At 37.9% G+C, this 27,171-nt stretch overlaps 1 long non-coding RNA gene across 1 annotated transcript; it reads right to left on the minus strand.

Annotated features, from left to right (window-relative positions):
- Window positions 1-4,416: 4,416 nt before the first annotated feature.
- Window positions 4,417-18,106, minus strand: LOC136119332 (uncharacterized). The gene is made up of 5 exons (XR_010655466.1): window positions 17,830-18,106; window positions 16,587-16,703; window positions 7,682-7,797; window positions 5,468-7,568; window positions 4,417-5,133 (listed from the first exon to the last, which is right to left on the minus strand). It is a non-coding gene; the product is annotated as an uncharacterized lncRNA (long non-coding RNA).
- Window positions 18,107-27,171: the final 9,065 nt, after the last annotated feature.

Here is a 27,171-nt window from a genome sequence, read left to right on the forward strand (position 1 = left end):
ACTGTGGAACATATTTAATTCAGCAGACTCATATCAAACAATTTTAAGGACACTGCTGCAGTATGAAGGAATGACTGTGATGATTTAACCAAGGCTTTATAAAGATTTGTCCTGGTAGAACTTGCCATGACTATTAATTAATTTCACTGATAGCAATCAGGTCGCAAATAGAGGGCCTGGCCAGTGCTGGAGTGGAGTGAGGTGGGGAAGTAATGTCAGGGAAATGGGAACAAGGAAAAAATGATCATCAAATCCTTTTGTGTGTGTGTGTGCGCGTGTGCGTGTGTGTGTGTGTGTTCCTTAAACCTTCGAATAGGAGAGAAAATTATAAACACCTGCTTTTGGGCTCAAAAATAGAGCACAAATGGAAAAAATGCATTTATTTACAAAAAGAAAAACTAAGAGTCACTTGGACAACAAGATTTATTACCACAAAATACATACTAGGCAGTGTCCAAGGCACTTATATAACATATAAGGTTAATTTTTGTTTTTTGTTTTACTTCCAGAGACCAATTGGCTCTTTATTTTACCATCTTAGGTGTGTTCATCCATATGTGTTTAAGTTTCCACTAACACATACATGAAAGTCTCTGTAATTTATATGGGTTAGTTGTTCCTGGATTACTCAAGTAACTGTAAAATTAATCAAGATTTTGTTTTGCTGGATACACACAGAAAAATGTTGTTTATTTGGAAATACCTTATACTTGGGTATTGACATCCCACACAAGTCAATGGATTATAGGGGGTTTCATAATCACTGGCTTGCAAAATTGATAATAAACACCATTTTGTACTAGAAAGAGAAGGAATCTATTTTCCTGGTGTGAGCCACCTGCCCTTTGCCTAACAAATCTATGAAGGACCATTGAGTACATCTGCTGTTCTATGGGTAGAGAAATTATCTTTGACTCTGAGATTTATGATCTTATATTTGAACAAGACCTAAATTGAGTGAGTTCTGTCAAGTGTTCTCATGACTCATGCTACCTCAAAAACATTTCAGGGTCAATTTTAGTGAAAAAAAAAAAAATCCACCTAGAGATTGGAAATGTCTTCAAAATACTTCAGCAAAATTTGTGTTGAAAATAAACTATTGAAAGAAATAAAACCATACGCCTTTAAAATGAGACCTCTGGAAGTGAGGGACATAAAGCAAATGCCGAAGTTCATGATCCCCCCGCCCCTACTTAATAAAGGCACCTATATTTCACCAGAAATAAAATTTTATTATTAACATGTCAAATGTGTTTTAAAATACAGTGACCTTTCTTCTTCCTCTCAGCTTAAAAAACAATCCAATAAAAACTCTAAATCATGACCCAAATATTTTTAAATGTGAAAAAGACACATTTTAGATTATATAACACATACACATTTTCCCAAATAAATGTTGTAGAACACTATCTGCTTGGTATTTGGGTACGTTCCCACAAAACTAAATTCCTGCTTTTCTCCTTTCGTTAATGGTTTGTGACAAATTTATGACACTATATTTCACAATAGCTATACCAATAATTTATGACCAAAGGAGAGCCTGACAAAAATCACTTGGCATGCTCAAATCGACAGTTTATCTGACTTCCTCATTTACACCAATCCTCCACCCCTCACTCAGACACCGACAACTAAAGAGAAACAGAAAGTCCATAGCAAGGGAAGGATCTCTCATGGAACAAAGCTCAAGAAAGAGTTCAGGCAAGAAGACGAAATTCTAAGTACCATTTTTCAGCTCAGGTTTACCAAATTCTTCAGCCCATGCAGACACCCATAAGTCTGAATTTAACATAGAAGGTTTTTATAAGACTCTCTCAAATTTAGTCAAGCAAGAAATTGCCAAATTCATGTTAACTGTGAACAAAATTTCACCTTTAATGTTACCAAATGAAGCTCCCTTATCTGGGTATAATCAAGGGGGACAAAATCAGGAGAAGAAATTTACCATGTGTCGCTTCCCGACTGATTAAGAATGGTACATGACTACATCCTTGATCCCTTTCTGCACTTGATGTAGATAAAATTAATAAATCATTTTCTAGATATTTTACTTTATAAAATATTGTAATATTTGTGACCAATTTGGAAAACCAGCTTATGATACTTACTTTTTGCTTTTCATTTCTTTAAAGAAAAAAATTGCTATGGAAAACAGACATGAATGCATATGCTTTGAACCAGTGGAAGAGCAACACCCATATCACCTAGGAAACTTGAGAAATGCAGACTCTCAGACCCCACCCCAGAACTACTAAAAAGGGTTTGTATTCTAACTTGATATCCAGTGACTTATATGCAAAAGAAGGTTTAAGAAGTGCTAATGTAGAGGAATGTTCTTTATCTACCCAACTATAGAATAATCCTTGTGGAAAGTTAGAAACTTTAATAGGGAAATATCATCCAAAGGGTTCAACCATGAATGTAACAACAACTTTCAGAAATGATCCATTTAATAAGGAAATAAAAATTCGGAGACATGCCACATTGCTGATGTATAGTAATGAAGTTTGAGAATGGGAAAAAAGAACATAAATTTAAATTCCAAATATTATATAAATACTCATGAACTGCTTGAATTAATTACACATGATCTTCCATTGTTTCCAACCTAAGGTATTTTCTTTAGCAAAACATGTAGAACTGATAACCTTTCACTGAACTCTAGAAACATAAAGATTACCTTAGTAGACAATTATTTAATGACGATGTAGAGTCATTTTTAAAAGAATTGTATCAAGAAACTGAGATGAATTCTAGTTTGATACACTCTGGAAACCTTTCCCAAGGGAGTTCAACCAGTACTGCAAATTGTTGCTTTTTTCCAGGTACAATATTTTTGAGCAAATCAGTATCAATGACGGAAGAAAGGAAAGGCAATAAAGAATTAGAACCATAACCTCCACTTTCAGCAAACTGCAAAGACAGGGGCTGTGATTCAGAGGAAGCCAGTGGAGAGAAGGAGCATGGCGCCAGTAGCTGATGTTAAGAAATCCAGAGGTTCATTTTAGCAATTGAGCAACACAAGGCAAATTAAAGGAAGCTGCCCTTCTAACCTTGAGCACACTATATACAGCTCTCAGGCTGTGATCTCCTGATTTTGCTTCTCCTTCAAGGATCTCCTTGACATTGATATTAACCTGATTTGCCCTGTAAAAGAACGTCACAGCTAGAGAGGTTGGGGAGGAGAAATTGTTCTGTACTTGCACTTGTCTCCCTACCTCCTCCTATGCCCCAGGTGAAGCTAAGGCCAGCGACACTTCCCTTCTGCGGCACTGGTTTTCCATCATGCTTCCAAATATAAAATACACTGCAAAGCAGAATGTACTCTCCTTCTGCTCTAAAATCTAGGTCAGTAGACATTCTCTTCCCCTGTGCATCTTCTTAGCTGCAAACACCTTTGGAGATACACGTCTGATAACCATCACACAGTTTGGAAAAGAGAAATTCAGGTGCTACTCCCAGTAAAGAATTCATACATTAAAAAAAAAACCCAAACATCTCCGAGTTCCTCCCTTATCAATGAACTGCTTGGACAAAAGAACTGTGCATCATTCACCTATGTATCCCCAACCCTGGCACAGTGCCCGGCTCATAGCAGTTGCTCAATAAACAGTGGGGAATGGCACTTATTTCCAAGTCCTCTAGCACTGAGTTTATTAAATCTTGGGATGTACACTGAAATCTGATCATGTGTTTGAACTTAACCACATGTACACAGGCTCACAATTTAGTTTTTCTTCCAACTTAATTTCTATTTTTTCTTTTCTCCTCTACCCAAGAAGTTCCATTTCAGGGATATTTCACAGTAGTACCACATTTCAAATAATACATATGCTGAATAGAATCTAGTCTTATGCATCATTGGTGAATGTAAGAAAACATCAATACATTGTGCAAATTTGGATTTGGGATCTACAGCAGACACAGGAAAGAACAATTGAGTACAGCAAGCAACCACCCACCCCCGACAGGAAACAACTTTTGCTTTCACTTACTAATTCTTTTCCTTATTTCCCTATCCCCTCCTGTTTTCTTCCTTTTACCCTCATTTTTCCTCTCTGTTTCATTTTCTTATTCTTTATCAGGTCTTTAGGCTGTCTGGGCACCCAGAAGATTGATCAACATTACCAAAGGCACTCAGATTTCCTATTCTATCTTTCTTACATTAAGCATGGCTCTTGTCACCAAAGAAAGGATGTCAAGGTTCTAAAAAAGTTGTCACTGTTCTCTTACCTTTGCATCTCCCATAATAGATCATGCAGGATGGAGTCAGCAGAGCAGGTCTGAATAGGGTCTCCCTGTATATCAGGTTGCCATGGTAAAATGACAGTAATCTTATTGGTTAACTCAGACAAGTTAACACAGTTTAAATACAAATTAGTACTTTTTTAATAAGTCAAGATGACATTAGTCAACTCCTTGTCTATGAATTGTTTATTGGAAAAGAAATTAAATGTTCTAAAAGATATTTTCTAAATAACCTGTTTTGAAATCAACACATATTTCTTAAAAAAAAAAGCATATTCACAAATACCACTGGTTTCTAAGACAGTTCCTTCTCTACATATGAATGTAAGATTCAGAGAGTTCAGTTAATGATGTCACCAAATAAAACAGACTTTATGTCTGTTATGGGTTCATTGTCCAAGAGTTCCTGCTTTAACATTTCTGACATACAGTAAATATTACAATTTTACACTTTCTTGGAAACTTTTTCTCTCCCTCTCTTTTCTCTCCCAAAGTATACACATTCCTGTCCTCAAACAATTTCAATATGTGGTATATGTGTAAGTCATACCTATTAGCACTGGCATGTTTTCTTGTAGACACTGTCCTAAACCAGCCAAACGTTCCTTTTGGTAAAAAGTTTTAAGCTATTAGAGAGCTAACTCTATCTTTCAAAGTACATAATAATTATCCTCTCAAATATGGAGTATATTCAATTAATATTCCCATTGTTTAAGAAATCTACATTTTAATAAACATATTCTGAGGAATAAGGTGTGATATAAGCAGTGAAATAAAGTTTTTGAACTTAGGTGACAAATTTTGCCCTTAAATTATTTTTAAAATATTTATATTTGTACGACAAAGCTATCTCACCATTCACACTAAATTGCCTTAAAAACTAGCCTCGACTTCCCTGGTGGCGCAGTGGTTAAGAATCCGCCTGCCAATACAGGGGATACGGGTTTGAGCCCTGGTCCGGGAAGATCCCACATGCCGCGGAGCAACTAAGCCCGTGCGCCACAACTACTGAGCCTGCGCTCTACGGCCTGCGAGCCACAACTACCGAAGCCCACGTGCCTAGAACCCGTGCTCCGCAACAAGAGAAGCCACTACAATGAGAAGCCTGCGCACCGCAACGAAGAATAGTCCCCGCTCCCCGCAACTAGAGAAAGCCCGCGTGCACCAACAAAGACTCAACGCAGCCAAAAATAAATAAATGTATATTAAAAAAAATTACCCTCAATTATAATTTTCCAATTTGTTCTAAAGCAATTTTTCCTAATTCTGATTGAGCAATTAAATAGAAACCCAATACTTTTATCAATTATATATCTATGTGGTCTTTAACAATGCATGCTAATTAGGGCACCAATATTCTTTATACCGAAAGCAGCCATGTTAATCACCCCGATGATTCATTAGAGGGAGCAAGTAGTGAATCAAAACTAAAAACAAAATTCTCTTTAAGAGATAAAGACCTTCTTGTTTACAAGATGGCATCCAATGAGGGAAGATACAATGTTGACAAGTCACCATATTTAGATTTGCAAAAATATATGATCACTGAAGGCCCAAGCCGTGCCCTTGACTATCATTATTATGTATGTATAGAGTGCTTTGAAAGCACATTAGTAAGCAAATCATTCCAAATCCCTTTAACACTGTTCTTCTATGCCCTGCACAATCCTTATTTTAGATTCTTATCTTCATTATCATAGCCTCTCTAACACTCATCTTCGGGTCTTTGGTATTTTCTTGAATATAGCTTTGGCACCTAGTTTTCCAATCTGTTTTATCAGTTAATGACAATTCTTTAAATGATGTTTGCGCCATGGAACGTACGTCTGGACATTGAAATCAGACATCTCACTCAAACCTCAGAGAACATCACGAACCATTTCAAACAATTTCAGGAATCTATGAAACTTGTTAAATAATTACCTTTCAAATTGCAAAATATAGGAACTTATCTAAACTTCACCACCAAAGGCATTCTGAAACATTTTGTCAAATAGTGAATGGTCGACTGTTATACAAAAATCAGTGCAAAGTTTCATCCGGACAGCCTTAAATGAACTCTTAGATGAAGAAATAACATCATGTAGAATTTTTGTTGTTCTCACCAGTTTTTGCAGGTAAGATTTTTTAAATTACCTGCCTATTAAAATCAAATATTACCTGCCTACCCTTTTCCTGAGCTTCACAGCCTATAAAAATGACATCATAAATAAATTTAAACTCAACTAAAAGCCCACCACAAATTTTAACTGACCCCTAGAACTTAGACAAAAGCCCATCTGCAAGGCTATTTTATTAAATTTCACTTTGAAAGAGAAAACTCTATGAAGTCAAAACAATAATAATGTAAAATGGATCGATGTGGAGTGTTCTGGTTGTTACATTCAGCAGTTAAATTGCAGTAGGTTTGCCACATCTTGAATTGCCACTAATGGTAAAAGGAGAATGGTGTCAATTATTTGGCACAATGCTTGACAAGCCAAAGCATTTCAGAAAGGATCTACCCTTCCTCTCATCATTTACAGAAAATTTAATTCGTTCCACCTTTAATCCTCGGGGACAAGACATTATTTGTTTAATCTAAATCTGTTACTTTTTGTTACTTTCCATTAAGAGTAGTAGAATTTGGAAATAGGGGGCTTGAAATGTTTTAATCTGTGTAAGAACTTAATATAGGTCCCTTCCTACACACCTTACCTTAAAAAAAAAAAAAACTTTGCTTCTAAAGCACTTACTCTCCGCTTTATAATATGTGGACATATTTTCAATTTGGCTGGCTGATAGTAAGGACTGCTGAATAATAACCAGGGTTCTCTCCAATCAGTTCAGCATGCATCTCATCTTTGATCTCAAGGGCACCGATAATTAGTGCCTTATGTTAACATCTTCACTATAAACAGTTCAGGCATTTAGAAACAAGGTATCAATGGACTTTAACAGTTACTTTAATTCATTTTATAAATAAGCAACTGAGAATTTTGCTCCAAGTGGCTGCTAGTGTAGCCCATTCCATAAATGGCATTCTCCGAAGCATAAGGCACAATATGATATGAATGCAGCTCTTCATAATAGAGAGACTGAGAACAGCATTCCTGTACCATAAACTTCAGCCGTTTTCTTGTATCAGAATAAGCAGTCTTATAACAGGGAGCTTCTTTAAAGTATTCATAGCTCTCTTTCTCCGTCTCTAGATGGATCTTCCTCAGCAAATTGTTAATTAACACAGACCTTCTTAAGTAGGTTTCTGGGTCTTCAAGAAATCTGAGCTTCTCTAGAGAAAGTTTGAGAATGCAAGTCCTGTCCTCAGGCAGTATCAGGTGCTGGAAAGCAAATACATCATTCAATCTACATTTTAGAAAAATGAGAACAAGAGCCTTTGTTATCGACAAGACTCATAAAAATTTTTTAAAAAAAATAATAAATAAACCCTTACTTTTGGAAAATACCCATGGTAATCTTGATGTAAATCTTCTTCTTCTGCATATTTTCTCTTAAAGTAGGCTACTTTCGACGTTGTTAACGTATGTGTTAATACTTTTGCTGGATAAGCTATAGAAAATAAAATAATTGGAGAAAAATTAGATATTACTGTAGCAAAAGAGTATTTTATAACATAAGTTCTACTTGTGAAAAGAAACTGGTGACCCCAGAAATTAATATTCTCTCTTCATTTCCCGAGCAACGCAGTGAAGCAGTCAGTGGCAATTGTCCTGTGGCTGAGAAGCCTGTTTGCAGGCACATGCCACTATTCAGACCCAAATTAGATGCTCTAGGTTGGAGAATTATATTTATTTCCTTATGCAGCCCCTCTGAAATAAAGTACATACTTACCAATCCTCTGTTTGATTTCATGCCATTTAGTGTCAAAACATACCCACATTTGAAGTCGATGCACAAAAATGCAATGGAAAGAGATGTTACCTTTCATCATTCTTTTAGTAAAACTGCCTCATTTACAGAAGGAATTTAATGTTGCTAGGTTAACCAAATTTGTGTAAAATGGTTGGTGACCCCATTACACTTTAAAGAAATAACTGCATGTCTATAGACAAACCCTATGATATGGTCATGGTATAACCATCCTCATAACACCTGGCTTAACAGAGGTAAACCATAAGTAAATAAAAGTTTAAATAGCACACTGACTTGAAAACTTGACCTTGGTATGATTTCTGAAAGTGAAAATTTTGTTCTCTCCTTTAACATACTATTGTTGAGAATTCTGACTTGTTTAAAAAAGGACAGTGTTCTGAAGGCAGATTTTCAGAAAGAGATGGTTTGGTTTAAAGGGAGTTTTTAGTATGTACGCTAGGTGGTGCTGATATCACGGAAAAGAGGCAAGTACAGCCTTGAAAGCTGAAGATACATAAGGAGCTTCCTAGTGAAAGCCTTGAATGAATTTAGAATACTACAAATTGTGTCCTGTTCAGTACTCATTCAACCTCAGTGGACCAGATCAGAGAAAAAGTTTACACGTAAGCATCAACAATTTTACCCTTAAACACACGCCTGAATATTTTTAAGTGTTGACACCATTTGATTCACAAAATGAGTAGTTTATTAATGTGTTGGTTAAATAAGTTCATAGTCAAGACATTTGATGTTTTCCTCTAACATCTTAAATGTTTTAAATATTAAAAATGTGCTCTTTAAGAACATGCCTCTTCTAAGTTTTTCCTCCATTTGGTGGCATCTGTATAACATTTCCTGCAGCTTTTTGTAGCTGGGTGGTTTTCCTTAACAAGTAGGAAAAGCTACAAAAAATCACACCTAAAGCTTTCCAATTTTTCACTGGCACCACTGTGGATTATAAACCCAAGAGAGCCTTAAATTAGAGTTGGCATGTTTTGTAAGGGAAATAAGAATGTTAAACCACTGGTGTGCCTGACCTAAAAAGAGACAAATGTGTAATAATCATTCACAATTGGAACAAAGTCGGTATACAATTTCTGAATTCAGTGAGCATATTTCAGTTTATATGGAGTTTTCACAGATTTCAGAAGTTAGAAAAAAGGAAAACAAAATTGTTTATAATGAAAACAAAGGAAGCATCACTGAACCCAGTTTTCTCAGGGGTTGTTTTTTAGTAAATATTTTCTTAGGTGTATTTTTAAAGGAGTGAATCAAATAATTAGGTGAAGCTTTGGGTTGTTCTATGATGACAATTAATTATTGTTACTGATTTCTTTTTAAACTACTTAACTAGCTGATGCCACCATGGTTCTCAAAAGTTAGTGAACATTAGAATCATCATCTCTCCAGAATCATCTCTCCTAAAAACACAAACTGCTATTTGTCCCACCCCCAGAGGTTTTAATTCAGTAGATCTGGGCTAGGAGCAGAGAATTTCTATTTCTCACAAATTTCCAGGTGATGCTGATAAGGCAGGTCTGAGAGTCTCTATGTCATAGCATTAGGCAAATGTAGTAGAAGCACTACAAAAGCAATTTGAAAAACAGAACACTCAGCCAATCAACTGATTGCTTAATCATGAGAATGCCAAGCAATCGGCTTGATGGATTTTTGTCATTGTTGTCATTGTTACTGTGACATTGGCTACATTGGCTTAGATGTTTTAGCTTTATGAGCAAAGACAGACTCCACTTTAACTAACAGTGAAGAAAGAATCAAGTCACTTTTCAACATAAATTCCTGGGTTCACATTGAGAAGTATCAACGACTGACGGTTATCAGCATTATAGCTGGACAGGTCACTGTTTGTTTTTTTTTTTTTAAACAAGGCTCAGTGAATTACTGTAGTGCAGGAAAGTATGAGGAAAGATTTGGAAATAGATATGTGTATATATATTCATATATATATTTGGAGGTGTATAGATATATTCATTTTATTTTATAAAGTAACACAATGTCTACAGCATTTATGACCAATTAAAAACTTTTTAACGAATGACACAAGGGAGGGCAGGTGGCAGCTTGGAGAACCAAATATCAAATAAGGCAAGTGATGACCTAGTAGAAGATTTTTTATTTAACATCAAGACCAAAAAATTATAGCAATGGCTCCGAGGTTCATAAAGATTCTGTCTGCTGTATTCAGGCAGTTATCCTAAGATAGAGAATGTATTAGACCCCGGAAACACAGTAATTTCTCAGGGGTCTAGATTTGTGTCTCAGCTCCATGGGCAACACGCTTAGCCACTTAGTTTATTGTTCTTAAGAAACACCCCCATGGGTTGTTGAAATGCTGAAAAGTTTTCACAGCTGCTATCTGTTTGACAATTACTTCCTTGCATGCTGTTTAGCCATTTGCAATGTTTTCAGCATCAAATTTTGGAGGATGCTTTTAGCCACTTTGAGGCTAAAATATATGGCAAACATAAGTTCCTACACCTATTTTCCCGGCTGCATGAGAACTCAAAAAATTCAAAGCTGGAAACTATTTATTGATCACATGGTTCAGCCTACAAGATTTACAGATGAGGAAACTGAGGCCCAGAAAGGTTCAATGATTTCCAATTTGGTTTGTGGCTAAGAGTTTGGGTTTTGAAGTCAGATGCAAGTGGCCCAGCTCTACCACTTCTTAGCTGTGTGACTTTGAGAAAATTACATAAACTCTTTACATATTTCATTTGTAAAGTGGGGATAGAAATAATACTGTCTCAAAGGATCACTGACATAATTCGTGGAAAGTGACTGGCATTATGCCCAGCATATAGTAAGCACTCAATCAAATCCTAGCTCTTATTAGTGCCAATAAGCACAGATCTATCCCAGAAGCAAATCCCAACCTGGCCTCCTAGCTCTGGCCCTAAGATTCTTTCCACCGCTCTGCCTCCCACAGATATTCAATTATAATTAGAGAGTTAAAAGACTGCAAAAGAATATTTCAAATGGTCAAGTTGAAAATAGCACAAGTACTATAAAAGCTCCAGAAAAATGTTTCTGGATATATTGTCATTGGTCATACATTTGGAGTGAAGGAAATGCAACTGTTTTAAAAATATCCAGATAGTCATTTAGAGAATTAATTAAAGTTAGTCTGAAGTTCCAAATGTTTGCCTGTATGATCCAATAAACATATGTAAATCTATTTATATAATTCTCCCATAATGAAAAAGCCCAACTCAACCCAGCCTGTTATTCAAATAAAGCTGATGAAATAGACAAGGAAAAGTAAAATGATCTTATGTCTTCATAGCCCATGTCCTGAGCTCTGAGAACAGTATATAAATTATAAAACGAATGAGGTTGAACCTAAATTTATCTCTAAAAGTAAAATAGCTAATGCTGGCTTGAATATTCAAATTGTTTTTAATGTTCTAACCTCTGGGCACATAAAATATCTGTGCCAGCCTCAACGCTTCAATGTATTTCCTAGTCTAAAACTTCAATACAGCAAGTTAAGAGTCACAGAACACAATGGCCATCCCTGTCATTAGAGTTCTGACAGTACAATGTATACATATTTCTTTAAATAAACATTTCAAATGTAATTACAAATGATTGCTCAAATGCTCTCCCTTATTCTTCTGCTTCTGCCTCCAGACAACTGAAATCCTATTATTGTACAAAAGTGATTTCATTTGGTGCACGGCCCACAGGCAGTACATTAAAGAAAGATCATCAGCAAATTAATTTACAAACACTTTGAGAGTACAGACGATCATAAAAGAACGACTCCTGTCATAGCAAACCATTCTTTATCCAAGACCGTGAAAAGCCTGAGAGATGGTAAGGAAGCAATGAGTATAATGTATCTTAATTTTGGTAAGGTTTTCATTTTCTGCCTCACAACACTTTAATCAACACACTGCAAAAACAGAGTTCAGACCATCCTATTGGCCATGGGCATCTGTAGCCAAAGACAAAGGAAGAGTTTGATCAATGGGGAAAATAAGGTGCTTCTAGTCTCAGATCAACAACTGACCCGTGATGTGGACAAACCACGTGCCTCAGCTTCCAGTCTCTCAGTGATTTCTCTTTGTATAGTGTTAGCCTGGCATGAGCCTTTAAAAGCACATATCCCTACCTATCTAAATAATGCTTTGCTGGTGGCAAAGCTACCAAAATCCTTCCTTAAGGGCCATGGGCACTTTTGTTTCAAGAGCTGCTCTACCTGTCACTGTTAGTTACATTCTGCAGTCTCACTGCATGGCTTCAAACACTTCAGCACGACCTGCTGGGGCTATCCTACAGCACTGGTTCCAATCCCAGTTCCTCATTTTATTTTCTTAGTGATGTTGGACAAAGCCTTTAATCTCAAAGAGCCTGAGTTTCCTCATCGATTAAGTGAGGCCAAATATCAAACTCATTGAGTTATGTGTGGATTAAATGAGATGTTTAAAAAGCACGGACTTCGTGCCTGTCATATATCCACATATTTTCTGCTCACTAAATATTAGGTATTATTACTGTAGTGGCCTCATTTTTGAAGTCACATATATATGTATATAAGTATGCTACTCAGAAGCACTGTGTTGTGTGGAGGACATCTGTCCTCTCTTCTTAAGCAGAGGGTGCATGAAACATCCATGAGTGTATGCGGGAAGGCAGGCAGGTGCAACATTCAAAGCTATAATGCTGCACCTTCTATAGACCTTTAGCTTTGTTGATGTTTAGCAATATGCCATCAGTCTTCTCCCTCATAACCTCTCGTCTGGCACCCTTCTGGATAATATGCTCTAGAGGAGCAGAACTCAGTGCCAGTTTTTAGCTCTGAATCAATGAAGCAATCTGTCCCTTCAGATTCATCATCCGCCCTAAGCACATGATTGCCTCTACTGGCAGTTTAGAATTACCGACAAGTTGCAGCTCCTGGAAAACCTTCTTAGGAACTTCCAGGGGTACTGACAGCCAGAGAGTTAGAAATGTTTTTCAAGAAACCAGGAGCATTGTGGATAGCCCCAAGCACAGATGTGGAATATTAAATAAAAGACCACTAGTTCCACACACCTACCTTGTTCCATTGGTGATGGTCTCTGAACCAAAGACAACATCATTAAATGGGATATGACCAGCCACGTAATCATGAAGTTGCCTTAGATGCTGCACTGAAGCTTACCTAACTTCTACCATGAGCTGGCCCTATTAATGAGACAGACCAAGTGCAACAGGTTCCTCGGGGAAACTCTGTGATTTACCACCCCTCAGAAGTGCATCCCTTGTTTTGGAGGCTGAGGCTCCCTTTCACTCTACCTTTTACCTTGGAAAGTGGAAATGTATCAGAAAGAAAACTGGCAAAGCAATAACACTGACAGATGGAGGTTCCAAGAAATATCTTATGTCTACGGAGATGCTCTAACTTCCTGAGGTACCCCAGTCTGTGGCTCAGAGAGAAGGGTTTTTAACCCCTGACATGTGCACGGCAGTGGTGTTTTGAAAAGTACCCCATCTGTATCACCCTCACTGTCTTCCACTTGGATACTAACATCAAGTTTGGGTATATCACCAAAAACACTTAGCTAGATATCCCAGAAGGGTTGAGGAAAAACATAAAACGGAACTAACCATTAACTTCACTCACTAATAATACACAGTCGTCCCTCAGTATCAGGGCATTGGTTCCAGGGCCCCCACGGATACCCAAATCTGCAGATGCTCAAGTCCCTTATGTAAACTGGTGTAGTACAGTCGACTCTCCATATCCGTGGGTTCCACATCCGTGAAAATCGAGGACCAACTGTATGAGAATTTGCTCTGGAGTTGGCTAATTCTCTGCCCTCACTCATATGGTGCCTGCTTTGTGTCGCCACCTGGAGTTGCTCTAGTGATGAAATGTCCTTCATTCACAGGGCACCTTTATTCTAAAGAGTGATAGGTGCTTCATTAAATTATTGTATTGTGTTCAACTCAAGCATGCCACTTAGTAGATGGGCTTATCCCCCATGTTAGACATGGAGAAACTGAGCCATAAAGTAGTACAACAGGTAGCAGATGGAGACAGAATTGAGACTCCAGGCTCCTGAGTCCTGGTTCTCTCTGCAACATCCCCAATTTTTCTTGATGTATTACCACACACCCCCTTTTAATAAGCATTTAAAAAATAACACAAACTCTGCTACACCCCTGCGGAGGGGGTTTCCCAGCTTCACACCTCTCCCTCCACCCCTTTTGATCATCACTGATATTTAGAAGACTCTTGTATCTCTACCTCCCAAGAAGATTTTTGTGTTGCATTTTACTTTCTATAATTTATAACATGAGAAAAGGTTTAAATTTTTTCTAAATATACTTATATTACAATACTGAACATAACACTAGCAAACCCTTAGTACTTTTTAATATCCTCCTACCACCCCACTGAGAATTATTGCAGCAAACTAGATGACTCTGTTTTTAGCCTGTTAAATTTAATCAGGAAAAATTAAAAAATAATTGGTTAGGTTAAAAGGGGGAAACATTAAAGCAACGTACCAAGACTATTTAGACAGACCTTATTAAAAATAAGATGGAGGGTGGGGAGGGTTGACAAGGATTACTTCCTCCCAATATCTAAAGGTGTACTTCTTCCTCGGTTTTAGTACTACACAGTTATAGTCAATTTGCCACCCTGCTTCTGAAATCGCTATTTTATTTCAGCTTTTTCTGGGTTTCTGAAACATATTGCTTTTACAGATACAACAATCTGAACTGGTTGCGCCTTGGCTTTAGAGCTATTGTTGGGATGTTGGTGTTTTGACAGCTAAAGCCAGCTGGCATGAGTTCGCAGTGGACAGCCCAGATGTAGAGGTAAGGGCCCCAGCATCTTAATCAAACCTTTCAACATTTCTCCATGTTTCAAAGCATCTTCTAAATCCCATGAAAGTAACGTGACATAAAACTGAACATGGAATGTTCATAAACACCTAAAAGCTTCCAGATAGAGTATTTGATGAAAAACTGAAATTAGACTTGATTTCAGTTTTAACTTGCTTAAACTCAGCCTTATCTAAGTCTTACAGACCTAAGTACACCCCTTTTTATAATCCATGGTATGTACAAGTACAGCTGGTGTTCCCATTGATAAGAGTGACTAGATCCTTCATTACAGATTGGTGGAATATTTTTCATGCTCTAACTTAGGATCTACCAATGTCTCTAGGATTAAATGTTTACACTATAGTGATTTATGTGATTTATTTTTATGTATTTAAACTAAGGACCATGATAATATTTTCTGATGAATGACTTTAAACAGATATGGACATTAAAATCGCACAGTAAATATTCTGCACATTATACATTCATGATAGAATCAAAATTAAGATTTAAGAGCCCCTTTTACTTGACCTTTTGATTGTGACAGTGATCTCAATGAAAGGGCAGACTCATTCACATAACTTAAAGGGCACTGAATGATTTTAAACTTCTATGCATATTACACAGAGATAGGATGTGTATAAATTACTAATGCACAAGACTAATGCATATACATGAGCAAATACTTGTGGCTGCTTTATTCAAACTTTCCTCAGATTGATAGCATGACTAGAAATTTATATGCATCTCATGACAGATGACAGTAAATCCTACTGGTCTCTTTGGATTTGTTTCTCACCATAAAATGTAGTAATTATAATGGAGGAAGGGAAAAGGGTGGGTGGTGCTAAAGGCTAATGAAACCAACATTTTTGATGGCTCAAACAATCATCTTTAATGCTTAAATTTATTAAACTACAGATATTTTACTAAGTGACTACATAGACCAGTACTTTTAAAATCTCATGATATCCATAAAAACTATACAACCGGAACAGAGTAAATTTTCAAATAGGTTTCTGAATAAAATTGTTCAATTATTTATTTTTACAAAGGGAAGAAAGGAAAGGGAAGAAATGTGGCATGGTATACTTTCATGAATTTGATTGTAATTTGCTAGGTTGGTTACCTCTAGGAACTGCATATGGATAGCTCAGTACATGTGAAAGTTATACAATGCTGGAGGGCTGAACCCTCATTAAAATTTTTATACATAAAAAATAGGACTGTATTATATTCTGAAAATGGAGTTTAAAATGCTTACCACTCATGGGTTTCTATCACCATGATCTTAATGCAAATTAAATTTTAAAAATCACTACAATCTCTTTTTGCAGAGAGAGCTCTCTTCATTGCCTTCATTTCGGACATGCACCAATGTGCTCACAGGGTTTCCGCTTGGTATGTTCCCCAAGCCAAGCTACCTAATTTGACCTCACCCTATTCACATGGGTCTTAGAGAGGAAAATCTGCCAGCCCACAAATGTCCTTTCTACAGAGAACCTCTATTGACTTCTACCCAGCAACCACCTATATAAACAATCCCTTATATTGATCTTGTAAGTTATGGTAATGCTACATTAGCATTTATTTCCCTGGATACATATTTAAACAGTAATTTCTTTTAAGCTAGTGATTACCTGGTAATGCTGAATCAATCTGAAAAGTGTATCTCTAGGACAGCTTCAGAAAATCTGGTGAGAGTTCCCCTTTGCACAGCGAGCATTTCTCAAAGCCTCGGGCTCATGAATGGCTACCTGAGATTTTGAAACAAGGAGCAAGACACAAATAACATTGGAAGAGTCAGAACTGCACTGACTTGAACTAGTTACCAAGTCAGGAGAAGGCATGCAGTAGGAGGACACTAAGATGTTTGAGGTGGAGTTGATCTGAACCAGAGAGATAAACCTTCAAACATACACAATTACTTCAATGTTCTCCAGATTTAACTGTGAACATGAGGAATCTTAACTACCCTAAGAAATGTGAAAATAAGTGAATCACAGATCTCACCAACTATTTACTAGGAGATTATTTGGGGGACATTATCAGTACACTGATTTTTTTTTTTTAAAAAATCAGAGTCAGATATACTTGTTTTTAAATGCCAGATTTTGTATAATTTCAAGAAATATTCTCTCTAAAGTAACAATTCAGCAGTTAACTCAAAACAGACTAACTCAATCGTTCACTGGGATACACACTATTTCTCACAAGATTTGAAATAGCCAAATAGTACTTTTTCTTTGAAGACAGTTTTTCTTTAAAGGGCCATATTTAACTGCACTTTTTTTTTTTTTTTAACATGGATGTATGCTTACAGATCTCATCATCTTCTATATTTAGAGAGATGAGCTTTCCAAAGGAAGATAGGCAGCCAATGAGGAGGATCCCATCAAAAGAGAGGTGAGTTACTATGGTTACTTTTCAGGAGATTGAGTAACAGTGAACTGGCTGCTCCCGGCCAAATGGACCCTTTCCAGAGCAGGACCTAAAAAGAATGTTGCTCTCCGTACGTGTTGATTCAATTAGTCGAGACTACACTATCCTTTTCGCCTTAACCATAGGTTTTCTATGCGAGCTCACTGCTTCCAGCCCTCCTAGCTGCACGCAGTCAGCGAAGTCAAAGGGAAAACAGGGAGGACTGAAAACTTCCGAGCCCAAACCTAACAGCGACGGGCAGGAGAATCTGCAAGAACAACCCCAAGATTAAAAAAAAAAAAAAAAAAAATCAAATCATGTTCTTTGGGACCACCAGCTAGCCACTTTTCAATGGCTGGGGGCGGGGTAGGATCCCAGAATACGTCCCTATCCACACCCTCAATGAAAGAGTCTTTTCTGAGTCTCAGAGGAGGGCACCTGGCTGGATGAGTCCAGACGTACCTTGCGATCTGGGTCCACTCACCAGGAGACAGGTGCACGCACCTGTTTCATAAAGGCGCGGGATCCGGTGCTCCCTCCCGTTTTGAGGCGCTGTCCCTCTTCAGACGGGCGCTGACAGCGACAGCGACGGCGGCGGCGGCGCGACAGTGGCAGCAGAGGCAACTGCAGCTCGGCGGGCTGCCCTGGCTCCTGCAGGTCCGTCCCTCCAGTCTCTGAAGCTCCTCTCGCTCAGGGTTCGCGACGCGAGGCGGGCGCGCAGCTGTTCTCAGCTCGCATTGGACCAGAGGGAGCAGATGTTACCGGTTGCTAGGAGCGTTGCTAGGAGGCGATGACTCCCCTCCACAGCTAGAGAGCAACTTTCCTGCGGTTCGTGTGCGCTGGCGGCGGCTGCTGGGTGGAAGGTTTGGGAGCAGGAACCAGGAGGGAGGCGAACAAATAACCCCAAACAGGGGCTCCTGTGCTCGCCTGAGTTGGGTCCTGGAGAGCGGCCTGGGGAGCTGCGGTTGGCTGAGCGCGCGGGGCTTCAGGCCCTGCTCCGCCGGCTTGGGCAGGTGACGGGGGCCGCGCCTCCCACGGCAGGGTCACTCGCTGTAGACCCTAGCTGGGTGTCCCGTGGAAGGATCGGGCTTGGGGACGCGAGTGGGTTGGCACTTCCAGCGGCTGTGAAGCAGGACTCGGTCAGTGCCTTGAGACCAGCTGGGATGGCCTTGGGGTAGGTCCCCAGCAAGGGGAGAGAGAGAGGAGTGTGTGACATGAGGTGAGGCACGTGGGATGAGTAGGGGATCTTCCACCCTCTGGGACTCTTCTCCCCAATGTTCCTGTTTGTGTATGCAGGTTTGAACAGTTGATAGATTTTGAAGAGGGTAAAAATAACTAATACATGAAAATCAGTCCAGAGTCTAATTCCTTTTGGCAGTGTCCGTGGCTGCCTGCTGGTGCCAAAGGTTTCAGAAAAAAATGATCCTGTGGTCTAAAATACTTTATGCAGTTAGAAGGACTTCACTTTGATTCAGTGGCTAATTAAAACCTCAGGCTAATAGGAAAACTTCTTTAAAATAAAAATATGCAAGAGAATGTACTTTTCACAAGGGAGACTGGAGAAGATATGCATGTTTCAGTCATTTACACTTTAGTATAAATTCACCCAAAGGCTTGTATTGTCTCTGTATTGGATCACTCAGGCTATGTTTTTATTTTTTATCATTGCTTCTTCTTGTTGTTGTTCAATGCAGTTATTGTTCTTGGGTGAAGGGGGATGTTGAGAATGTCAAAGTGGGCAAATTTGGGTAGCCAATGGACGATATTAAAGAAGGGAAGATGACAAACGTAGCAGAGAAATTTTGCCCATGCTATTCTCAGAAAGGGAATCTCATTGAAGAAGCAGATACACAACTTCCCTACAGCTTCAGGCCAGGGCCTGGAAGGAAGAAGGCAGCACTGGGAATCAACTTAAAAGAAAAGCTGCAGTCTTTGGAGCCAGGGCAGAGCTGCTGTACAGTGTCATGTTGACTCCTGTAATAGCAGACATTCTGCAAGGTTGAAAGGGCTACGGAAAGTGGCCCTACAAATCTCAGGGGCCCCTGCCCCCTCAGGCACCCAGTACCAACTCAACACCTATGACAAAACGTAGAGTTAAGAGTTTGTTAGCCCTAAGATTTAAAAGCTGATAACTTTGTGTTTATTATTAATCTCGTGTTAATAATAAACTCAGTTTTAGACATCCATTCACAATGTATATTAAATCATTATGTTGTATGCTTTAAATATCCTACAGTTTTGTCCGTTATACCTCAGTAAAGCTGGAGAAAAAAGCTGGTAACCTAACATCTAGCTGTCTGGAAGAAGTAATAAGTGGGTTGAAGATCTGATGATCACATTTCAGCTATAAGGTATGAAAGAGGGCTTTGAGACCAGCACACCTCAAATCTGGGCAATAGCCACAGCCAGAATTGCACCACTGCTAATTCTTTCTTTTTCACTATCAAGGAAGAAAGGAGCTGATATCTCAGTCAGCCTTGCCTTCTTGGCTAGCCCATCTCAGGAGGCGCTCTCCTTTACTGTTCACAGTCCATTTTTTTCAGTTTCCTTGAATACGGAAGGTTCTCATTTGTCTCAGGTATTTTGCACATGTTTCTCCTTCCTTAATGTGCCTCCCTTTCACCTGGCTTACTCCTACTCAGCCTTCAAGTCTCAGCTGAACTACCACTTCTTCATAGTGGCTTTCCCTCGGAGCCTCCCACCAACTAGATTAGGCTCCTAATTACATTCCCAAATCATCCTACTGATCCCACTTCACAACAGTCATCACGCCAGGTTTCCAGCTTGTTCCGCCTTAACACTGTATTCCCAGCTCCTAGCACACAGTGCCTGGTACATCAAAGGGAATCACAAGCACATGTGAATGGATGCACCCACCCTGCCTGGTTCAAGGCTTCTGTTTTCACCTTAGCTATGCAGCTATCAGTGAGCTTACATAAGCCATGAGGGCAGCCACTAGTTGCTGTACTTTTTGTTAAGTGAAGGAGAGGAAAAAAGCCTCTCACATAGAAAACTGTTTTCTTCCCTTAGTGAGATGTTGCACTGATATAGTAACTTCTTTTCCTTCTCAAACCATTTTATAAAGTTCACTATCTGTACACCTGAAACTAACACAACATTGTAAATCAACTATACTCCAATATAAAATAAAAATTAAAAAAAAAGAACACTCTGGCTGAGTTTGGTTGGAAAAAAACACAAAACATGAACTGATTTCTACAACAAAAAAAAGTCACTATCTGAATTTTAATGGCATTGGAAAATAACCTAAAAGTCCTTTATCTGTTTTCCTAATTCTCTTCTTTCTGTGTCCTCCAAAGTAGGTGTGAGACCTCTGAGTTGAACTGTTTCATCTTTCCTTAAAATTCTCCTCTACCTCAGGTGAAACGTAGCCTCCGTCATCACATGCTGCATCTCTATGGAGCGAAAAAAAAAATCTGTTTAGAAGCAGCTAGCTAACTTGACCAAAACGAACCGCAACTTTAGTATACCTTATTAGAATGGACCAGGAAATTGCCTTTCCTGCTGTCAATGTAACTCACCAAATAATTGCCAAATTCCCTCTTCATCTTGAGGGACCACCTCAAGAAAAATAACAGATTTTTGAAGACATGAAGGAAAAGGTCAAGGTAACCTCAAGATTGCAGAATTGCTTGGTGGCAAAGCCAGAAATAGAACATGGGTATAAGAGTTTAATCTTTACTAGACCCACTGTGTCTGCAGATATAATTTTATAAATTCTTCAATTCTTCTGGTGATTAGAGCAAACCCTTCACTAAACAATTTTGGATTTAAAAATTAAATAAATACCATACTAACCACCTTAGAATTCATCTAAATTCTAATCTTTTCACCACTGAATCTTGTCCCTCCTTGAGACAACCACAGAAGTAATGCTAATCCTGTCTCCTACTCCTTATCTGTCTGCTGAAAAGGATGAGATGTTGTATAATGTAGTAGAATGCACATTAAAATTCATCAGAGCTCTGAATTGTCACCCAAGTCCTCTTGAGCCATGTCTCTGAATCTCCCTGGAGAAACCCTAGAGAAACTGTAAAGAGACTATGAGGTTTACAAGACATATAATGTGATTTGATTCATCAATAAAATGTTATTCAAGATGATTACGATTTTTTAATTGCTACAAAAGACTTTAAGAATCAGAGTCATAGATGGCTGTCTCAATTATTTTAACATTTAAGGATGTTTAAGTCTCTGTTGAAGGAATGTCAGAAGACAGCAATCAAATTTGTCAAGTTTTTCGTTCTGCAGATGAGTTACTTTAAAAATCTGTTCCCTCAGCAATTTTCTGCTTTTGCTACAATTTTATATATTTTCTGTTTTTTTTTTTAAATATCACATATGTATCAATATGTAGTGCCCAGACACATGTAGAAATGCTCAACTGTATCAGTCTGAGTGCTCAAACTCTGCCCTGTGGCTTTAGAAATGTGACCTCAAATGATCTTTACTTGCAACCCCCCACAACCGCTCTAAACAGTGTTAAGATGCTCTAAGATGACTAGCGTGAACAAGTAGAATTCTTAATCAGCGTGTAATGTTCTACTGTCACCACAGGTTAGGAAGAACTTCAGCAACATAAGAAATGAGCTTGCAATTAGCAAGCCTTCCTTAAATAATCACCACTACCACAACATTTGAGATAATTTTTTTAAAGAGAAGAAAAAAAATGTGTGCCAAATTCTGCCTAGAAGATTCTCACTAAACTGATTCATTTTTCCGTATGCACAAATAAACAACAATTCCCAGCCTTCTTAAACGTAAGGGGAACCAAGTGACTAGCTCTGGCCAATGGACACACAGAAGGAGAGGTTGCCACCTCTTAGCCTGGCTCCTTAAAGCGATTCGATTCTCATGCCTTTTCTTCCCCCTCTATTTGTATGACCAACTAAATATTCCTTTAGAGGCCCTAAGGATTCTGAGATGGGCTTCAATTCCTGAGATGCTAAGAAAGCAAGCTGTATGAGGAAGAACATCTTAGTGAAAATAAACCTTTCTTATACTAACTCACTGACATTTAGGCTTGTTATAACACGTAGCATTAATTCCCTCAACTAATACAGTATGCAAAATGGTAAAAATAAATTTTCCCTGAAACATCTATAGTTTTTTTCTTCCATTTTCTTTTTTTTTTGTTTTGGGGATATTAGTTGTGTTTTTACTGCTGTGGAGGTGGCTGTTCATAATAGCTCTGCTCACTCTACTTCTAGCTTGCCGCATCGGAGCCTTGAAAACTTATCAGAACTGTCTATACGTGGAAGGGAGAGACCTCTGGACGAGAGCCTCTTGGATGAGTAATTACCCACACATTTGTACAGGAATGCCTATATATTGCCTTCTCAGAATGCTCCTCAGATGAAATTAAGTTATTTCAGGTGATCTTTACATTTATAGAGCTCCTTACTTACCCAATATTCTTTTTCTTTTTTTTATACAGCAGGTTCTTATTAGCCATCCATTTTATACACATCAGTGTATACATGTCAATCCCAATCACCCAATTCAGCACACCACCATCCCCACCCCCCCACGGCTTTCCCCCCTTGGTGTCCATACGTTTGTTCTCTACATCTGTGTCTCAACTTCTGCCCTGAAAACCGGTTCATCTGTACCATTTTTCTAGGTTCCACATACATGCGTTAATATATGATATTTGTTTTTCTCTTTCTGACTTACTGCACTCTGTGTGACAGTCTCTAGATCCATCCACATCTCAACAAACGACCCAATTTTACACAATATTCTTAATTTAAATTCAACACTTTAAGCTAGCTTTTGAGCTGATATACATTGATGTGTATCTGTGTTCCACATAAAAGCCTACAGCACCCTAAAATCAAAATAAATTATATGGGTCATAAATGTCATACTTATAGTTCTAATATATCTGTGTCTGCAGTTGGTATGGTTTGAGAGTTAACGGTTTTTGTATATAATGAAATAAGTAATATCACTCAGGCCCATAAAATTTGCATGTTGATGCTGCAAAACTATCTTTTTTGACATACAAAAATTTCACATGTATACGTATAAGCCATCTGCTTAGACTTTATTGATAAAACCAGTAGCAGCAGTTTTACAAAACTGGAATGATTTTCAGTTGTGAACTAACGTGAGTTCAGTTGCAGCAGACATTTTGTACAAACTGGGGCTAATGCTTCTTCTATGTTTCTGTTTTAAACAAAAAGCAATTAGAACTTATCCTCATGCATTTAAATATCTAATACAGAAATAGTTTTTAGGCTGCATAAAATATGCTTCCAACATCATTGTGAGACTGAACAGCTGCTTTAAGGATTATTTGTACAAGAAAAACAGTATAATTCTTCCAATCACAAACTTATTCTTTATCACAGGTAAACAATTTTGTATTTTCTAACGTATTTTCAAAGGGTGTTTCTAACACAAGAGTATTAACATTGAATTGAGTATCGACATTGAATATTTCACTAGCTTGCCCAGTTAAAACACAAGACATAACAGTGCAAGAGTGATACATTAAAACCATTGTTGTTGAAATCTTGAACATTACAAAAATAGAAAGGTATTCTAGTTTTTAAGTTGACCAGTTTAAAAAATTCCAAACTGTTTTCTATACACTATTCACTGATAGAATTTAGTAATTTTAGAAATGGGGTGGGTCATTACATTCTATAGCTGTTTGTTCTGGTAACAGCTAGAGATACATTCATGCTTCTTAAATAGGAGACACCATAAGTCAATAAGTCATACTGTGAGAAACAGGTGGACACCTATTTGGAATGTTCTGAAGATTTTCAGAAGTTTCTAAAAGAGAGTTAAACCCTTTGGAAGAAAAAAGTACTTTTCGTTTTTCTCTTAAACCTCTGGGCCACCCAGAGATTGACTCTCTGCTAGAAAATCTGAGAAAATATGACAGCAGCTGGGTCTGAAAAGGCCCATGAAGCAATGGGAGAAGTTTGGACAGCTTCTACCTTACAACCAGCAAGTCTGGCCCTGCACGATGAATTTGCCCAGGAACGCCTGCTTGTGACAGAAATCTAAAGGAAGACCACCTTTTATATTAAACCATGTCATACTAAACTATCCCCGTAAGTGAAATCCATAAAACTAATGACCAGCCTTCACAATCACCAAAAAGTCAGGGCAGTCTAGTACATATAAATAACTCGTTAAAGTAAACAAGGGAAAGAAAAGGTACAGGTTTACAATATTAATACATCTCCAGCATCCAGCTGTGAATAGAACAGAAATACAAAGCACACTCCCTGCTAAGGACAGTGTGCTCCATGTAGGGGAGCACAGTCTCCCCAAAATAGTTAAATATGTTCAAAATGAATGAATCATTCATATTTATATTTTTTTCATGCAAGTTCCTCAAGGACACCCATCAAAAGTTGAGATATAAAGGAAAACCAATAAAATATTTTAAAACAACAGAGTTGCACACAGTATGCATATGGTAAAACATAAATGTGTGAATGTGAACAACTGTTTCAGATGCCATATGAAGACCGAAAAAAAAAAAAATCAAGAGTCAGATTTATCTTGCATTGTGAATACAAAATATTGCTATGAAATCTTGGATGTACCTTGAAAATATTTCTTTTAATCTTTACTTTTTTCTGGGAGATAATAAATGCTATTTAGGAAGAAAATGATTACGTGGGTGAGGACAGTCACTTGAGAGCAGAGAGGTGGAGGAGACTGATTCTTCAAAAGAAAAATAATAATGTAGATTGAAGGACCTTTTTTTGGTGGGGGAAGCATCTTTCCAAATACTGTATTTAAAATCCCATTTTGTAAAAAAAAATGCTATTCAATTTAATACTTTCCTTGTGCTTGAAGTTAAAATGTTCTTAAAAAATGGTCTGTGTTCAACTCAAAGATTGGCAAGCCTACTGAAAAGATGGATTTGTAATTTGTTCTGTGGTCAGGGTGTCTGAGTAAAAGAATTAGAAGATAATACTTTATTTTTATCTTCTCAGAGGGGGAATGGCTAAAGACCATTCCAACTTTAACTTTTAGTCAAATTACTGACATTCTATGACTATATAGCTCAATGACTGGCAGAGATTTAAAAGTGTCAATTACTAGGATATAAGTAAGAATTGATTTACCTTAAAATAAAAATAATGAAACATCTCACAGTCTTCAGAAACTCTTAATTCTGCAAAATATTTTTTCATCTGTTACTTAGGCCTACGGCCCTGGTACACAGTGGGGACCCAGAGTGTTTGTTATATTAATGAAGGGATGAATGAAACTTTTTCTTACAACAACCTGGCTAGTAAAAAAAATTTACTAATTTTTTTACAAAAATAAGTAAAATGAGTATTACCCTTCCCATGTGACAGATGCAAAAACGAAGGCTTAGAGAACTTGTGATCTGACATTCATTTTAGAGCTCATTAGGGGAAGATTTGGTACCAGAACAGAGGCCTCATTCATCTAATCCAGTATTCTTTCTACAACCACACCTTCATCCCTGCAATAATCAATAATGCCCAGTTACACAAGTTGCTGCAGCTACAAAGCAAAGGGGAATCAGTACACGTATAAATAATGTCAAAATGTTCACCAGATATCGATCGTCAGTCAAGCCTCCTCCTTTGCCCAGTGTGATTATCAGTGTTATCACTCCATCACCCACCACTTGCTCAGTCAGCCTATGCATTATCAGGGCTCATCCTTCCATTCAGAATTCAGAGCTCCTGTATGATCCAGATGCTTACATACCACCTTTGGCTAATCTGTACAATTGACTATGACAGGGCACGATCACAAAGCTTCCTTTCTCTTGGCAGCAGTGATAAATGTAAAATCCTATAAACTAGTAACAGAGGTGGTTTTCGGTCATGAGTCAGTAATAATTAGTACTTTTTATCAATGTATATTTAAATCACCGCTCAACAACAAAAACGCCACAGAGTATCTAAATTTGGGGATCACGTCCTCAGAGCCTTCAAAACTTTCCCTGCCTAGATTCTAAAGGAAGGGGAAAGGGCTTAGATATGTTAACATAAATGATAAAATTATGTGATTATTTTCATGAATCTTCTCCTCAAATGTAAAATAAGCTCAATATCACATAGGTAAAATTGATTCCAGATTGGCGGTTGCTACGTTTTATTTGATGAACCATATGAATTAATCCATCTACTTCCCTTGAGATCAGGCACATTAACAAAATGTAACATAGTAATTAAAACTGCAAATAAAATTAAACAGATAATAAACAAACCAGTACATCCAGACTGGTATATTATTACTCAGAGTTAAAAAGCAATGAGCTATCAAGACTTGAAAAGACACAGAGGAACCTATAATGCATGTTACTAATGAAAGAAGCCAGTCTGAAAAGACCACACACTGTATGATTCCAACCATATGACATTCTGGAAAAGGCAAAACTATGGAGACAGTAAAAAGATCACCAGTTGCCAAGAGTCAGCAGAGAGGGACGACTAAGCAAAACACAAAAGATTTTTAGGGTAGTGAAACACCTAGGAGTGAACCCTAATGTAAACTACGGACTTTGGATGGCAAGAATGTGTCATTGTAGGTTCATCAATAGTACCGAATGTACCTACCCTGGTGCGGGATGTTGATAGTGGGGCGGGATGGGGGCGGGGGGAGGTGTAAGTGTAGGGGAAGGGAGTTACTTGCACTTTCTGCTCAATTCAGCTGTGAACTTAAAATTGCTAAAAAATTGTTTATAAATTTTTTTTAAAAGTAAATAGATCACAAGGACCATCATGTTTTATTTCCCAAAAATAGAGGTCAAATCTTATTCCAACAGAT

This window comes from Phocoena phocoena, chromosome 2, assembly GCF_963924675.1.
Source record: "Phocoena phocoena chromosome 2, mPhoPho1.1, whole genome shotgun sequence".
Lineage (NCBI taxonomy): Eukaryota > Metazoa > Chordata > Mammalia > Artiodactyla > Phocoenidae > Phocoena > Phocoena phocoena.